The following is a 16,768-nucleotide window of genomic DNA, read 5'->3' as shown; positions in this document are numbered from 1 at the left end:
AGTATTGAGTCATCATCGATTGTGACTTGTGAATCGACTTATCGATATGTTTATTTTAATAAAATCGGCTAAAAAATAATTTTGCTTCACCAATAAATTATGATAGTATTCCTTTAATCCTATTCGAGATATCCCACATTTTTATATTTAAAAATAATTCTATCTTTTTTATTAAAATATTTAATTATCCTTTTATGTCTACTTACTTTACTTAATAATTTCTCCTAAAATTTTATGTCCCTAAAAAATATAGATTATCTTGAATGAGATGGGTGGGGGTATTATTATAATTTTTGTTAACACATCTAAGAATCCGTTAGTTTCAGGCAGTGGCTGACCCATAATCTTGATACTGAGGATTCAAATTACCTCTGTCGAGATAAAGGTGACCCCTTCCTTGAACGGCGTGAGGTTTTATGTAGTTTTATTTTGTTTTAAGAGGAATTAATAAAGTAGAGATAAAGATGTTTTTATTTTAAAAAAGGATAATTCTAATTAGGATAAATTAAAAATGAAAGTGGATCATCTTCCGTAATGGAGAGTATTTGCATATTTTTAATGGCAATTTCGGTAGTACAGAACAGAGAAAAAGCTTTGGAAAGTGAGTAATAACATTTGGTTTTTAATTGGAAATTTTGTGGATCAGCTAAAAGCTGTGTACAGGAAGACTAGTAGCCACTAATTCTCCCAACAGAAACATGTGTACAAAGTAAAAATGGAAGGTTTACGATTTCTTGAATTGATAGTAACTAATGCACAGTTTTAACATAATAGCTTGAAAACTTGAGACAAAATGAGCATCAAATTATACCCTTACTCTCCCAATTCGGTTCTGTTTTTGGTATTTTTATTATAAAACGGTAACTCTCCCGAATTTCTATTTCGTTACATTTTAGTTTTATCTGTTTTTATGATATTAGGGAATATTGCACATCCTTAGAAGTAGGGACGCTACAAAAAAACAATACCATACAATCTAGAGTATGTCTGTAGTATTTGGACAGTAAAACATCAATGCAGTTTCATCAAATCACTTTTGTCAGATCTAAGGCATTAAACAAACACAACTATAACCAGGTGATCGCGCAAGGTTTTCGTTATGCATTGCTCTCCGCACCACGAAAGCATCTTTCCACCTGCCTGCATCTGCATACAGGTTAGACAGCGCAACTCTACCCGGGCAATCTGATGGTTTCAAACCAGCCAGATTTCGAGCAGCCCTTTCTAGTTTCTCCTACATCTATGATCTCGTACATTTTGCATGCTGCTAACAACGTGCCCCAAATGATAGCATCCGCCTCCATAGGCATGTTTTGTACAAGCTCTTCTGCTTCGTTCAGCCTCCCCGCTCAGCCTAACAGATCCACCATATATCTATAATGCTTACGGTTAGGTTCTACACCATACGTCGCTCTCATGCTCCTAAAATGGCTTTTAAATGGCTTTTCCCTTCTTCCACCAAACCGGCATGACAACAAGCACTCAAGACTCCAGTTAATGTGATTGAATCAGGCTTTATCTTTCGACTCTGCAAGTCTGCAAAAACCCTCAGGGACGCCTCTGCTTTCCCGTGCATGGCCAAGCCATAGATGATTGCAGTCCAAGGAGCTATATTTCTGGCCTTGTCTCGGATTTGATCAAATACTTCTAGAGCAGAATCAATGCTCCCGCATTTGGCATACATATCAATGATGGCTGTACTCAATATGTCGTTGATTGGTATTGAGTTATAATGGATGAACTCATGAGCCCATCTCCCCTCCTTCAATGCGCACAAGCCAGAGATCGCTGAGAAAACACTTCGTCTGGCTTAAACTGTTAAATGGCTAAGAAGAAGAAGGATTTTGGTAAAAGACTTGATTATTTTCTTCAACAATATGACACCCTTATATAGGGCATTACAAAGCTTGTGCTACAAGTATTCTTGGGCACCAAGCTAATATATTCTTGGGCACCAAGCTCATGTATTTCTTAGCCTCCAAGCTAATGTATTTCTTAGCCTCCAAGCTAATACAAAGCTTATCCTACAAGCTTATACCTTTCTTTTTCTAACACTCCCCCTCAAATTGAGTAGTGGGATCCCCGATACTCAATTTGTCAAGAACTCCTTCAAGACTCCTTGAGCTAACTGCCTTGGTCAGTATATCTGCTAGTTGATCTTCAGAACGTACAAAAGGGAATTCGACCACTCCTTCTTCAATTTTTTCCTTGATGAAGTGTCTATCCACCTCAACATGCTTTGTTCGGTCATGTTGGACTGGATTCTCTGAAATGCTTATGGCGACTTTGTTGTCGCAGTATAACTGACTCTTACTTGGAATATAATCAATCTCTGTCATCAATTTCCTCAACCACATGATCTCGGTCAGACCACTCTTAATTCCTCTGAATTCTGCCTCTGCACTAGACAGGGCTACCACCTTCTGCTTCTTACTCTTCCACGTTACCAAGTTTCCTCCAACGAATGTAAAGTAGCCTGAAGTCGACCTTCTATCCACTGGATTACCTGCCCAATCTGCATCAGTATACCCATGGATGTCTAAGTCTCCATTTTTCTTAAACACTATTCCGTGTCCGACGGTTCCCTTCAAATATCGAACTATTCTTAGTGCAGCTTCTAAGTGTTCGGCCTGGGGTTGATGCATAAATTGACTTACAACCCCTACAGCATAAGCGATGTCAGGTCTAGTGTGAGATAAATAGATGAGTCTCCCAACTAGTCGCTGATATTGCCCTCGATCTGCGGCCTCAGCTCCATCTTGTATCTTCAAGCCATGGTTTTGTACAATTGGGGTCTCGGCTGGCTTACACTCTAGTAGGCCGGTCTCTGCTAAGATGTCCAAGATGTACTTCTTCTGTCTCAAGAATATCCCCCGTGGTGAGCGAAGGACTTCAATTCCCAAGAAGTACTTGAGATCACCTAAATCCTTCATCTCAAATTCTTTGAAAAGCTTCTCCTTCAAATTCTCAATTTCCTTTGCATCATCGCCTGTAATAATCATGTCATCAACGTACACAATTAAACAGGTAGTCTTTCCCTCGTGCCTTTTCAGGAACAGTGTATGATCTGAATTGCTTTGCCTGTATCCATAGCTCTTCATTGCGTCTGCAAATCTACCAAACCAGACTCTCGGTGACTGCTTTAGCCCATACAGAGTCTTCCTCAATCGGCATCCTTCACCTGCCTTGAACTCATCAGAGAAGCCTGGTGGCGCCTCCATATATATTTCCTTTTTCAACTCCCCATGAAGAAAGGCGTTAGTGACGTCGAACTGGTACAGTGGCCAATCTCGATTGGCGGCAATGGAAAGTAGTACTCGGACTGTATCCATCTTAGCTACAGGAGAGAACGTTTCTGAGTAGTCTATTCCATAAGTCTGAGTGTACCCTTTAGCCACCAGTCGAGCTTTATACCGCTCGATACTTCCATCCGGTCTCCGCTTAATGGTGAACACCCATCTGCACCCAACTGGTTTCTTTCCTTCGGGGAGTATACACTTGTCCCAGGTGTGGTTACGCATTAAAGCATCTATCTCCTTTTTCATAGCTTCTCTCCAATGCTTGTTCCTCATCGCTTCATCGGCTGACTGTGGGATTTCCTCCTCGTCGTAGAGTGCTTCCTCGAACGCCTGAGCCATCTCAGTCAGGTGCCCTTTTGCCAAGTTAGCAATAGAGTATCTTGCCTTTCTGTTGATTCTTTCTGGACTGTACCTCTTTGGTGGTACTCCCCTGTTTGCCCTTGGAGGTAGTATATATCTCCCAGTGTCAGGATCGACTCCCTCAACTTCATCCATTTCAACTTCTTTAGGTTGATCACTATTCTCCCCCTGAGTCTCATCCACAACACTAGTTCCAGTAATCTCATTGACAGGGGCAAGAGTACTTACATTCGATATCAGGAGCGGAGAGTCACTACTAGGACTTGTGTCACCTGCCGCTTCAGTCTGCACCACGTCAGAGACTTGTCCAGCGGAGTTGCGTACTGCTTCCTCTGGTAGGTCCACTTCTGGTACACTTGGCATTGACACCCAGCTTAGTGGGTCACTATTAGGTGTCCTAATATCACACCCCCCCTGACCGCTAAGGTGGGTATAGAAGTACTCTGATTCAAGAAAGTCACAATTCATGGTCGTGTACATACGATTAGATTTAGGATCAAAGCATCTATAACCCTTTTGGTTCACCCCGTAACCCACAAATACACATTTAATAGCGCATGGGGATAATTTTGTTCGTTCATGTTTTGGTATATGGACAAAGACGGAGCAGCCAAAGATCCGAGGTTTTAGGGAAAGATGTTGAGGAATGGTCGTGTATAGGGCTAGGGTATCGACTAGCGTTTGAAACTTTAGGATATGGGTAGGTAGCCGATTTAGAAGGTAAGCGGAAGTGGCGAGGGCTTCAGGCCAGAAGGTCTTTGGGACTTGTGATTCAATGAGTATGGCACGGGTCATTTCTAGTAGGATTCTGTTTTTCCTTTCGGCTACCCCATTTTGTTCTGGAGTGTGGGCACTGGTGGTTTGGTGTATCATTCCCTTTTCTAGGATGAACTGTTTCATTTTGGAATTGACAAACTCCCCCCATTATCAGATCGAAGGGTTTTGATGGTTTTTGGTATTGTGTTTGGACAAGATTATAGAAGTGGACAAAGTTTTCGAAAACTTCAGATTTATGCTTCATAAAGTATACCCAAGTCATACGGGTACAATCGTCAACAAAGATAAGAAAGTATCTAAAGCCTTGTCCCCCAACTACTGGTGCGGGCCCCCAAACATCAGAATGTATTAAATCAAAAATAGATTTAGTACGAGAATTACTCAACGGATAGGGGTTTCTATGGCTTTTAGCTAAAACACAAGTTTCACAATGCATGCTCGATTTTAAAGTGATATTAGGAAATAACATTTTTAAATAACCCGGAGAAGGATGTCCTAGGCGTCGGTGCCAAAGCCAAGCTTCCCTATCAGCAGACCCGTGAGTTAGCATGGCAGCTCCTTTTTGGGCTATCTCATCCACGTAGTACAGCCCGTTACTTTCAGTGCCACGTCCAATAATCTCTCCGGTCCTGATATCCTGCAGTAGACAGAAATTCGGTTGCATTAGCAGTGTGCAATTTAATTCCCGAGTCACATGACTGATTGACAGTAGTTTATGGGAAAGTGAGGGAACATGCAAACAATTAGATAATTCTAAAGTTGGAGAAATCTTCACAGTCCCTGCCCCCTTTACAACAGTAAAATCCCCACTAGCAGTCTGAATATGAGATAGGTGAGGCTTGTGAGTTTTAGAAATATCTGACTCATCATAAGTCATCGTGTCAGTGGCCCCGCAATAAAAAATCCACCTATTGATTTTTCCAATACCTGCAGACATAGCACATGCTGTCCCAAAATTTTCTAGAACTTGAAACCTATTTTTACATTCAATGGGGGCTGATTTATAGCTTTCGAGCATGTTGGGGTTTATTTTAGAATTTCAGAATTTTATTGGGGCCAAATCAAACATATTTTCATCATGAGGTATATTTTGTAAAGGTAAGGAAGGCCGAGGGTTAGGTTGCAAACCTAACCCTAATACCGCGTTACCTCCCGCCGTCTCCCTCATTTCCTCTTCGTCGGATTTGGTTCCTCCAGCGGCAAACTGCGCGATTCTGACTGTTCTCGGTGGTGCGCCGATCAACTGCTCGTTGCCCCGGGTATGAGTAGTCGTGTCACGGCTGCCTTCGGTGGCGGCGAGGGTTGTGATTCCTCCATCCGTTCCAACAGCCGCGGCGGCGTGGCCTTTGCTCCACGGTGGCCGAGTAGCCGCCGATTTGTGCTTCAACTCCCACCATTCCGGATACCCTACCAATTCAAAGCATTGCTCTCTTGTGTGCTTGCGTTTTCCACAATTGGTACAAACCAATTTGGATCTATCATCATCCGTTCTTCGCTCATCGGATGTCCGTTGGTTCCATCCCCCATTTCCGCTACTGCCACCACGGCGTGGGGCGGTGGAGTGATTTGGCCTCCTCGCCGTGAATAGCCCTGCTCCGATTCCGTCTCCTGGGGGTTTTCCGTCTGTAGGACGGAGAATTTCCGATCGGGCATCTTCCCGCTTCGCTATGTTGTACGCTTGCTCGGCTGAGGGAAGTGGTTCCATTTTTAACACCTCTCTCTTTACGATTTCATACTTGTCATCCAATGCCGTAAGAAACTGATACAGTCTGTTTTGTTCAGTTTCTTCATTGTGGATCTGTATATCATCTGGGCATTTCATCCGGTTGGACCTCTTTTGGTCAATTCCTGTCCAGATCTCATTGAGATCGTTCCACACTTCCTCCAGTGTGGTCTTCCCCTGTTTTAGAGTGCTTGCCCTACGGTGTAGATCGTATATCTGTAACGAATCTCCACCGCTTTTGTATGTTACGGCCAGGCTGTCCCATATGTGCTTCGCCGTCGGTTGTTGAGCCACTCGGCAGACCAATTTGGTCTCGATATTTTGAACTAGCCACGTAAATACACAATGGTCGGCTTCCTGCCATTGTGTAAACGTTGGATCTGTTCTTGCTGGTGGGGATGAGACTCCAGTGATGTGAGATACCATCCCCCTTCCGCTAATCGCATTGTGCATCAGGATGGACCATACCGGATAGTTCTCTCCGTTGAGTTTAAACCCTACTGTCAAGGGTTGAGAATCGGTCTTGTATATTGGTTTTTCTGGTTTGTCGGGATTTTCTGGTGGTTGGTTTTGCATGAGGCTTTTTCGCATGAAATTTGAAAAGAGACGTGCAAACTCATCCGCTTCGGATGAGTTCGGGTCGCCGGTGATCACCTTTTCAGTTTCTGACATTTCTGCCTTTTACAGGTTCTTGGCCAAGAGGTTGGGAGAGGTTTAAGAGCGATGATGAGATTGATTCTGAGCTCCAAGAATCGTTGTTGGCTCTGATGCCATGTTAAATGGCTAAGAAGAAGAAGGATTTTGGTAAAAGACTTGATTATTTTCTTCAACAATATGACACCCTTATATAGGGCATTACAAAGCTTGTGCTACAAGTATTCTTGAGCACCAAGCTAATATATTCTTGGGCACCAAGCTCATGTATTTCTTAGCCTCCAAGCTAATGTATTTCTTAGCCTCCAAGCTAATACAAAGCTTATCCTACAAGCTTATACCTTTCTTTTTCTAACATAAACCCTTTACCAACCATTTCATTAAACACCTCAACAGCCAGACTATGATTTCCATTCTGTGCATAACCAGAAATCATTGAGTTCCAAGAGAAAACATCTTGCTGTGGCATTATAGTAAACAAACGTGCAGCATCATTTACCATGTCGTTCGTCATTAGCCCTGCAATAAGGGCATTCCAACGAGGTATATGATCCTTGGTTCCTTCTTCAAATTGCAAATAAGCAAATTCAACCTGCTGACAGGAAGCATATAAATGAATCAGTGTCGCCTGCATGAAGTCATAGAAGTTCATCCCCATCTTCAGTGTCAAAGCATGAAACTATCGACCCTCGAGCAATCTAGTTGCCTGTGCACAAGCAGAGACAATGTGAATAAGCATGACTTCACTAGGTCTTGAGTCGGTGTGCCTCATTTCGGAATTGAGCGCCAACGCCTCAGCCAACCTCCCAACTTGTAGATATCCACCAATCATCGTGTTCCAAGAGAACGTGTCCTTCCCTGGAATCTCTTCAAATAGGTCTGTAACAAATCAACCAGTCCTTTTACATAACCATTCAACATCACATTCCACGACACCACATTCCTATCCACCATATTATCAAAGATTATTCTTGCATCATGAAGAGAGGAAGAAACACTATAAAGAATAACTAAATTAGTCGAAACAATAGCATGCATATCAAGACCGAGTTTCACCACCAAGCCGTGCAGAAGCATTGCATTCATCCTAGTTCCATCAGCACGCGCATAAGCTGATAGCACACTCGGCATCGTCACTTCATTAGGAACCACTCCCAACAGTCTCATCTCCCTAAAAAGCGCAATCGCATCTCATTCTGAGCAAACCCCATGATCATGGTCGTATAGGAGACGCAATTTCTCAGCGGCATTTTCTCAGCCAATTTGTAGGCATCTCCCAAACGGCCGTTTTTTACATACCCTGAGATTAGTATGCTGAAGGAGAGACAGTCCAGGGTCGGGGAGCTTTCGAAAATGGATGTCGCGTACGAAAACATCCCAGTTTTGGAGTACATGTTGATCAAGCTGTTCTGTATGAAGAGACTGAAATTGAGGCCAGATTTTAGTATGAAACAATGCAGTTGCTGGCGATGGGAGATTAATGTGTTAGGATCGTCGACTTCAACATTTAGTTTGATATTGTCCGCTTTGGGTCAAGCCCGCACGGATTTGTTTTTGGGTCACTCCCAGAAGGCCTCAAACTAATTGGGGTTGGACAGGAATTATATACACCTTCCAACTTCCCTCACTCATCCGATGTGGGACGGGTTTGTACCCCAACAAACCTCCCCTCAAACCGAGACCACATCGGGAACGCAGTCGTCACGAACATGGGTCGTTCCAGCCCTGGCCCCTGGGTCATCCTGGGCCCGACTCTAACCCAAGTCCTTCAGGGCCCGACCCCTAACCGGGGCTTATCCAGGCACAACCCATAGCCACCTGGGCTCTGATACCACTTGTTAGGATCGTCGACTGCAACATTAGTTTGATATTGTCCGCTTTGGGTCAAGCCCGCACGAATTTGTTTTTGGGTCACTCTCAAAAGGCCTCAAACTAATTAGGGTTGGACAGGAATTATATACACCTTCCAACTTCCCTCACTCATCCGATGTGGGATGGGTTTGTACCCCAACAAACCTCCCCTCAAACCGAGACCACATCGGGAACGCAGTCGACACGAACATGAGTCGTTCCAGCCCTGGCCCCTGGGTCATCCTGGGCCCGACTCTAACCCAAGTCCTTCAGGGCCCGACCCTAACCGGGGCTCATCCTGGCACAACCCATAGCCACCTGGGCTCTGATACCACTTGTTAGGATCGTCAACTGCAACATTAGTTTGATATTGTCCGCTTTGGGTCAAGCCCGCACGGATTTGTTTTTGGGTCACTCCCAAAACGCCTCAAACTAATTGGGGTTGGACATGAATTATATACACCTTCCAACTTCCCTCCCTCATCCGATGTGGGATGGATTTGTAACCCAAAAAACCTCCCCTCAAACCGAGACCACATCGGGAACGCAGTCGACACGAACATGGGTCGTTCCAGCCCTGGCCCCTGGGTCATCCTGGGCCCGACTCTAACCCAAGTCCTTCAGGGCCCGACTCTAACCCGAGTCTTTCAGGGCCCGACCCTAACCGGGGCTCATCCAGGCACAACCCATAGCCACCTGGGCTCTGATACCACTTGTTAGGATCGTCGACTGCAACATTAGTTTGATATTGTCCGCTTTGGGTCAAGCCCGCACGGATTTGTTTTTGGGTCACTCCCAAAAGGCCTCAAACTAATTGGGGTTGGACAGGAATTATATACACCTTCTAACTTCCCTCACTCATCCGATGTGGGATGGGTTTGTACCCCAACAAACCTCCCCTCAAACCGAGACCACATCGGGAACGCAGTCGACACGAACATGAGTCGTTCCAGCCCTGGCCCCTGGGTCATCCTGGGCCCGACTCTAACCCAAGTCCTTCAGGGCCCGACCCTAACCGGGGCTCATCCAGGCACAACCCATAGCCACCTGGGCTCTGATACCACTTGTTAGGATCGTCAACTGCAACATTAGTTTGATATTGTCCGCTTTGGGTCAAGCCCGCACGGATTTGTTTTTGGGTCACTCCCAAAAGGCCTCAAACTAATTGGGGTTGGACATGAATTATATACACCTTCCAACTTCCCTCCCTCATCCGATGTGGGATGGATTTGTAACCCAAAAAACCTCCCCTCAAACCGAGACCACATCGGGAACGCAGTCGACACGAACATGGGTCGTTCCAGCCCTGGCCCCTGGGTCATCCTGCGCCCGACTCTAACCCAAGTCCTTCAGGGCCCGACCCTAACCGGGGCTCATCCAGGCACAACCCATAGCCACCTGGGCTCTGATACCACTTGTTAGGATCGTCGACTGCAACATTTAGTTTGATATTGTCCGCTTTGGGTCAAGCCCGTACGGATTTGTTTTTGGGTCACTCCCAGAAGGCCTCAAACTAATTGGGGTTGGACAGGAATTATATACACCTTCCAACTTCCCTCGCTCATCCGATGTGGGACGGGTTTGTACCCCAACATAATGAAGGGGAAGACGAGATGGATTTGAGCGCCGAATCTAGCGAAGTGGCGCTGTTGTGAAGAATGGAAACTGAGGCGAGAGCCATAAGTGAAGTGAAGGAAATGTGGGATTTTGGGTGTAACTACAAATATCATCTGATCTGAAAGAATTGTGTGAGCAAACACAAATCTTGTGATAGAAAAGGACAGTTAAAAATCAAACCTCGATTCAAATTGATTACTAATATTAGAAATATTGTGATAGTACAACAGAAAGAATTGCGTGATATAATCAGAAACAACATGGCAATCCAAGTCTAGCTAGCTAACTGCAAGGGCGTTTTGGGACTTTTGGCTATCATTTTCTTTTAGTGATGGGCTGGGCCTGGGTTCCCTTCCTACTTGGACTGAAGAGTCTAACGACGGCAATAATGTGGACTGGGTGTTTAAATTAATGTTTGGGCTCTCGACCCACTAATTACTTTCCCTATTTTATGCTTTAAGTAGATCGTCATAATATATTCTCTTTGCCAATTACTCCATGTCATTGTTATTGTGGGCATAAATTTTAAGAAATATAAAAAATAGTGTGTTAAAAAAGTTAGTGAAATATGGAATCTACTTTTTTTATATTAGTTTTATAATAAAATGTGAGTAAAGTGAGTTAGTGGAATGTGACACTTACTTACCATTTATGGTAAAAATGAAGCGTGGCTCTTATTGTAGGACGTACCAAAATGGCAAAGTGTGACTCTTATTGTGAGACGGAGGGAGTAATATTTTTTCCTGAATATTTAATTAAAAGTGATTAGCTTTCAGGTTAATTACCGCAAATAATTAAAAAAATCCATTGATTTAACTAATATTCTCTTCGTCTCACTTTAGGCATCCCGATTCATTTTAGTCCGTCCTACTTTAGGAGTCCTAGTTAGAATTTTTTCATAAAAAATAATAGGGCCCACACTTCACTAACCTCATTCCACTCACATTTTACAATAATATTTTAGTTTGAATAGAATGCATGCTTTCTACTGAATATTCATTCTATTCTTCACATCTTCTTAGTGATTTTTGTAATTCTCTTGTACTCCTTCCGTCCCACTTTATGAGTCTCAGTTGAGTTTGACATATATTTTAAGAAATGTGAAAAAGTTTGTAAAAAAGATAGTGGAATATGAGTCTCTTTTTTTATTTTATATTATCTTTTTGTTATTTGTAAAAGGCTTTACTACAAGCAAAATAAGATTGTAGCAAGAACTTTAATTGAAGATCTTACCATATCAGATGAGCTTTCTTTTTAATAAACCAAATATTTTTCGAGCATGACTTTAGTCATTTAAATTGCAATTATGTTTTGTCTTGTTGTATTTTATTTTATAGAAATACTTATCTATTTTGGGGTTAGAAAGGAGATTAACCTATTATGCTAGTTTAGATTAATCTAATTAAGATCCTAGTAAGATGAATGCCGCTATTCGGAGTAGTGTACACAAACAGACCGTCATAAAAGATGACCACCTTTCGGGTTCACAAATGTTCAAAATATGATAGTTTCTAAATAAAGTTAGAATGTGGTTGAACTTTAGCTCAGAAAAGAATTTAGTATGCTCGAGGATTTTTAGTGAAAAAACCCCATGCTTTCTCAAATTGGCAAGATAAAACTTGTTATTTATTTTATGATTATTTCGACATGTGTCTCTGAGTACATAAGTAATCAGTCATGCATATCTTTTCAGAAATGTACAAGTTAAGTGCAGTTGTTGATGAGGTGTTGAAAAATGTTAAATCTAAACTCTCGGCGATGCATGTCTTCATGCATGGTACCGCATGACTCTTTTAATTGCTTCTAATGTTAGAACAAATGATAATGTAGTGAAATTGTCATCTCTTATACTCCCTCCGTCCTAACTTAAGAGTCATGTTTTGTCATTTCCGTTCGTCCCAACTTAACAGTCTTATTTCACTTTTACCATAAGTAGTAAGCAAGCTCCACATTCCACCAATTTATTCCACTCACATTTTATTATAAAAGTATATATATAAGTGAGACTCATATTCCACTAACTTATTCAACCTATTTTTCTTTACATTTCTTAAAACACGTGCCCTAATTAATTAGGACTCTTAAGTTGGAACGGAGGGAGTATATAGTACCAATGTTCGATACTTATACTCTCTCGGATGTAAGTTGTTTTATTCATCTATTTTCCGAGCTAAGAATTGAAGTTATGTTATTTGATTCATTAATTTCTTTATTCCCTTTTCTATCACCTATTCTTTGATATACCATTAGTCACGTTTCTCTTATAAACTTTGTAATTCCTAACAAAGTGTAATAACATATTTTCGCCGCCTAACAATAATGTCATCTAGGATAGTGACAACTGGTATACAAGAAATAATAGTATTGTTACTCTATAAAATGGAGTCTCGGTTGCCGGGGATGATATTTTGCAGATGAGATGTGTTGAGAAAAGAGATCATTAAGTCCCAAGAAGATGTATGAGTTCCAAGAGTATTGAGAAATAAGAATAGCATTTATTATGATGTATGGTTCCTAGATACATTTATGTCTAGACTCCTATTTATACACATATATAATGTATCAAAAATGATTCAATGAATTCAGTTATTCAATCCAATATCCAATATGGTATCAAGAGCAGAAAAAAAATAGATCCTTGAACCAATTCAAAATTAGTTCTTTGGAACTCAGATTTTTCCTCATCACTGTTCCATACCCTTCCCAAACCAATTAGCCAAGATCAGGCAACAAATCATCCTTATCCAATCTCAGAAAAAACCATACAGCAACCCCTGATGCAATAAAAACCAAGATCAAGTGAGTACCACATCCTCAATGACCAAGCACACCAAGGAGACGTGCTTCAAACATGTCGGCTTCCCGGAATGGTGGGAAGATGGTCACAAATCAAACAAGAACAACACCGGTAAGGGAAGAATTGTCGTCGGGCGAGAAGGAGCAGACGGGAGCATTTTCCCAGCGGGCGACCAGGCGGCCGCCGGCGCTGGGAACGATGGCAGTCGTCCGATTGAGAGCTCAGCGGCGGGTAGCTGGTGGGGATCTGGTGGAGGAAGCGGAAAAGAAGAAGAATCGGCCAAGGCTTTGTATACACGTTCAATTGAAGGTAAAGGGTTTGGGGCTTTGCCACAAACCCTTGTTTTTTCTCCATCTCTCAATTTGCACCCCAAGAAAAATGGTTTATTAGGAAAAGAACCCCAAGTCACCCCAAAATTGCAAAACAGGCCCTTGATTCATGCTGGTATTCCAAAAACACCCCATATAGAATGTAGGAATCGTCATTCAATCCTAAATAATGATTTTGATATTTCCGTGGCTTGTAAAGTAAAAAAATCAGAAGTTAGGGATGAAAGGGGGTGGATATTTGATTGTGGAGCAACGGATACTATGTCATACGATAGGGCTGATTTTGGGGAATTAACAAAGTCAAAAAGAATATATATCGAGACAGGGGAGAGGATCTTGTTCCGGTAAAAGGGGCAAGGACTATTCGAACATCTCCAACATTGAAAATTGCTAATTGCCTTTATGTTCCCAGGTTATCACAAAAATTGATGTTTGTCTCCCATGTAACGCGATAACTCAACTGCAGACTCCTAATGCAACCGGGTTGTTGTTTTCTACAGGATATTCGAACGGGGATGACGATTGGGCGTGACACTGAATACCATGGGTTATATTATGTGGACGAGGTAGCTCAAACTGGCAGAGGGATGTTGGCTTACAGACCTACGGAACGAGAAATGTGGTTATGGCAGTTAGGACATTCGTCCTTGAGTTATTTAAATATTTTATTTCCGAATTCTCCTAAAAGCTTCACTTTTGAATGTCAGACATGTGTTTTGGCAAAAAGCCACAAACAATCTTTTAAATCGAGTAGTACTCAGGTTGATTCTGTTTTTTCTTTAATACACTCTGATGTTTGGGGTCCTTCGCCAGTAGTTGGGGGTAATGGATTTCGATATTTCGTTCTTTTTATTGATGATTGCACTCGCATGACTTGGGTATATTTTCTTAAAAATAAATCTGATGTTTTTTTGAAATTCTCTGATTTTTATACTATGATTCTTACCCAATTTCAAACCAAAATCAAGGTCCTTAGATCCGATAATGGGGAGAGTATGTCAACACTAAAATGAAAGATTTTTGTGCTGAAAAAGGTCTTATCCATCAAACATCATGTGCTTATACTCCGGAACAAAACGGGGTAGCTGAGAGAAAAAATCGTGCAATCCTAAACATAACTCGAGCCCTTATCCTTGATTCCAAAGTTCCAAATTTTTTCTGGCCTGAAGTCGTAGCCACATCTGTATATCTCCTCAATAGTCTTCCCACCAAAATTCTCGACCTTAAAAACCCCATCGAAAAATTTTCCACCATGTCCAATGTCCCTCGAACCTCGCATCTTCGGTTTTCGGTCTTTGTCCATATCCCCAAACACGAGCGTAACAAATTCTCACCCTGTGCAGATAAGTGCGTTTTCATTGGGTATGGGACTCATCAGAAAGGCTATAGGTGCTAATATCCAAAAACCCGCCAAGTTATCACCACAATGAACTGCACTTTCTTAGAAACCGAATTCTTTTACGCCACCCAACTTCCAAGTCAGGGGGAGAAGGAAATAAATACAATTGACTCGATAAGTTGGCTGCCTATGCCAAATAATCACTCCTCTACCGAAGGACTACCAGAGCCAGCTACATCTGTCGCCGAGCATGCCACGAACACACCCCAACCTATGGAGCTAGGTGACACACCAACAGTACCCGTTCCGATATCTGAGGTAACCAACCCTGAGAACTCTGTTAATCTTAGCACTAACAATGTTGCTACAGGAGGAGAAGAGAGAGAGATTATAGATGAAGACACCGGACAGTACATTCGACCTATCCGAAGTACTCGTGGAATTCCACCCAAACGGTACTCACCTGGAAGAACGAGCAGAAGGTCAAAATATCCAGTGGGAAGTGTGGCAAGAGCGAACTTAACCAAACTAGCTAGGGCATTTGAAGCAGCCCTCTATGGAGAAGAGGAAATTCCACAGACAGTAAAGGAAACATTAAAAATCAAGCATTGAAGGGATGCAATGATGGTAGAGCTAAAAGCCCTAGAGAGGAATAAAACATTCAAAAAGTGTCAACTTCTAAAGGGGAAACGAACTGTAGGTTGCAAATGGGTTTTTACTATCAAACGAAGACCAGACGGGTCCATTGAGAGATATAAGGCTCGCCTTGTGGCTAAAGGGTACACCCAGACATATGGAGTGGATTACTCTGAGACATTCTCGCCCGTGGCAAAGATGAATATTGTCCGAGTATTACTCTCTATTGCAGCAATCAAAGACTGGCCTGTTCACCAGTTTGATGTAACTAATGCTTTCTTACATGGTGAACTAAAGAAAGAAGTTTACATGGAGGCCCCTCCAGGTTTCGAAGAAGACTTCAAAGATGGGGAAGTCTGTCAATTGAAGAAAACCTTGTATGGCTTAAAACAATCGCCCAGAGCATGGTTTGGGAGATTCACAGGGGCAATGAAGAAGTATGATTATCAACAGAGCAATGCAGATCACACCCTCTTCATGAAGAAAAAAGGGGATAAAGTTACATGTTTGATAATCTACGTCGATGACATGATTATTACATGAGATAATTCTAAGGAGATAGAGGAGCTCAAGAAGAACGTGGCCACGGAATTCGAGATGAAAGATCTAGGGGCACTTAAGTACTTTCTCGGGGTCGAGGTCTTGAGATCAAAGGAAGGGATCTTCATAAATCAGAAAAAATACACTTTGGATCTTCTGGCAGAAACTGGCATGATGGAATGTAAACCTGCAGACACACCAATTGCAGTTAATCATGGGTTTCAAATCACAGAAGGAGCTCAACTAGCCGATAGAGAAAGGTATCAAAGGTTAGTTGGAAAATTGATTTATCTTTCACACACCAGACCGGACATAGCATATGCAGTAAGCGTGATAAGTCAATTTATGCACCGACCCCAAAGCGATCACCTTGAGGCAGCACTGAGAGTTGTTCGGTATCTCAAAGGTACCTTTGATCATGGAATAATGTTCAGACGAAGTGATCATCTGGAAATCCATGGATATACAGACGCTGATTGGGCTGGAAATCCAGTTGACAGAAGATCCACTTCGGGGCACTTCACGTTTGTTGGATGGAATCTTGTTACATGGAAGAGCAAGAAGCAAAAGGTCGTAGCACTATCAAGTGCAGAGGCAGAATTTAGAGGGATCAGAAATGGATTAACTGAGGTAATGTGGCCGAGGAGATTGTTGGGCGAACTAGGTTTTTTATTACAGAAGACGTGTCAAATTTTCTGTGATAATAAAGCTGCAATCGCAGAGAATCTAGTCCAACATGATTGGACGAAGCATGTTGAAATAGATAGACATTTCATCAAAGAGAAAATTGAAGAGGGAATCGTTGAGTTCCCATTTGTTCAATCTGGAGATCAACTTGCAGACATT

At 42.3% G+C, this 16,768-nt stretch overlaps 1 pseudogene; it reads right to left on the bottom strand.

Annotated features, from left to right (window-relative positions):
• Positions 1 to 1,011: 1,011 nt before the first annotated feature.
• Positions 1,012 to 10,345, bottom strand: LOC121801028 (annotated as a pseudogene).
• Positions 10,346 to 16,768: the final 6,423 nt, after the last annotated feature.

This window comes from Salvia splendens, chromosome 4 (assembly GCF_004379255.2).
Source record: "Salvia splendens isolate huo1 chromosome 4, SspV2, whole genome shotgun sequence".
NCBI classification, from domain to species: domain Eukaryota; kingdom Viridiplantae; phylum Streptophyta; class Magnoliopsida; order Lamiales; family Lamiaceae; genus Salvia; species Salvia splendens.
This window is presented reverse-complemented; position numbering and strand designations above follow the sequence as displayed.